A 2,195-nucleotide genomic window follows, 5' to 3' on the forward strand; every position below is an offset into this window, starting at 1 on the left:
CCAATGCTGGAGAAAAATTCCAATTCAAGTAACACTGGAAAACTATATACACCTCTATCCATTGCTATCAACATGTCTGTATTTATGTAGAGCCACCATACTCGGCAAAGTGCACATCAACATTAAATCACTATGGAGGGAAAGGTGGAAAGGTTACAACAACCCCAAATCTGGCCAATTCTAGATTTGTGTAATCACAGCTCCCTCAATATTATGGAAAATCAATCTCACCATCCAAAAAAATGAAAAATTGCAAAGTTACAACAGCCCCAAAGGCCCCACTTGTCTTGTTGATTGAGCCCTGATCTATATGTGTCCAAACTGTGCATCCATCGCTGTTCTCTCAATGCTAGATGTCGGTCTGTACTCATTGTAGAATGCCAACAATCTTGTTGATCACCCACCAGCTCGTGTCATTCTCATTGTGTCCCATAAGTACATAGTGTTCCACAAAGGGAGTTGTGATGGTTTTCGCTCTGATCTTGGATCGATGCTCCGTACTCCCAGTTCTCACTTGTCTGGATGCTTCTCCCACATACGTTTTCAAACACGCACATTGAATGATATAAATAACATCGGTACTCTTACACGAACCACTTTTTCCATGGCCCTAACCTCATCATACAGTAATTTCAGGAACATTGTCAGTGGTCAAAACGTTCAACATTCTGTCCCATTTCAACACTTAACTGTTTAGCCTCCTCTCCTTACAGTAACAATGAAAGGGTATGGGCGAACAGAGTGAGTCCACCAAGGTGTGATCAGGCTGTAAAATGTTGGTAGCAGGGAGTCTGTGTACTGGCATTAAAGACCCAGACAGCTGCTGAATATTAAAAACAACAAGCCTAGTAGTACACTGTAGAGTGAGGCAGAGAGATCTGTGGTACCAGCCATAACCTTGCTGAAAACCCAGAATTTAAAGATAATTACCTGAATCAAAGGGGAATTCAGTGGATGCCACATCACCACAGTGAGGGTAGACATCTTCAGAGCTGAGTTCTTGGTGCCACTCTTCAGTACTGTAATCACTTTGTCTAGCAAGAAAAGTGGGTTCACGCCTTGAACATTGGCAGTTTTAGCAGGTACATGTGTGCTGAAGTTCTGGACGCCACAGTCCCTGAATATCACTCAGAAAGACCACAAATGAGAGGATACACTTATCTGCTCATTACCAAAAGACTGTGCAGCCACTGCCTTAAGCCCAGTATGGAAACCTTCTTACCTGCATTGGAAGCATGGTAGCTGGGGATACAATCCACAATCGTATCGGTCGCTGTTGCCATTCCTTCCGCTTACATATCCTGAAGAAAACATTTCAATGTACTGCAGTGCCATTTCTGCTCAGAAGGCACAAGATTGCACATGATGTGGATTGTTTAGAAAAGTGAAGCTGGTTCTGTGTGGGTCAGCAGCCGAAGAAGGCACACATACATTGAATACAGTCTTTGAAAGCAGTGGCATGCAAACCAGGTGATTAAAAAAAAAAGGGTCATTTAACAATTTTGAATAAAGTTAACAGAACACTATAATGGAATTGAAAAGATTGCCCTTTTTATTAAAAAAAACATTTTTTAAACCTAAAGGGATGGATGCTAGTAAAACAAAAATAATACCGCTGTCAATAAAATGGAAGGGATGCAAAGAGCAATGGCTCGACTACTAGGTGGAAAATCAGGTGTTTGGGCAGCTGGGCCATTTATATAGGAGAAGAGGGGTCCAGGGCATGTGAGGAGAGGGTCGTGTAATAGTTGTTCAGAATGCTACATTCTGAATCTGCTTCATAAAGTAGCCGTAGAGCTGTTTTCAGCATGGCCTACTGCAGAGGCCGGGCTACCAACAAGTTGGGATGGATAGAGTGTGTCTGGCCATACATACATGCAAGCTTGGTGGGTCAATACGCTTTGCATGTCTCTGGTTTGGATGCTGACAGGTTAACTCTGCCTTGCAGCTGTCTCTGAGGGTGATACAATTAATAACCGAGTTGGGTTATGGATTTGAGAGCGGGTTCCGGTATTTGTGGGCCTCTGGTGCCTCTCATGATGTGTACCTGTTTTACTTGCATTCACCATTCCCCCCCACATAGACAGAGCAGTCGTTTGGTTTTCAAACAAATTCCGAACACTTTTGTCGTATAGGCTTAGAGTGCCCCTGCAGCCAGCACATTTATGTTCTGACAAAGAAAGACCACGAATACG

This window comes from Ambystoma mexicanum, chromosome 2q (assembly GCF_040938575.1).
Source record: "Ambystoma mexicanum isolate Mex_15411 chromosome 2q, UKY_AmexF1_1, whole genome shotgun sequence".
Taxonomy (NCBI): Eukaryota; Metazoa; Chordata; class Amphibia; order Caudata; family Ambystomatidae; genus Ambystoma; species Ambystoma mexicanum.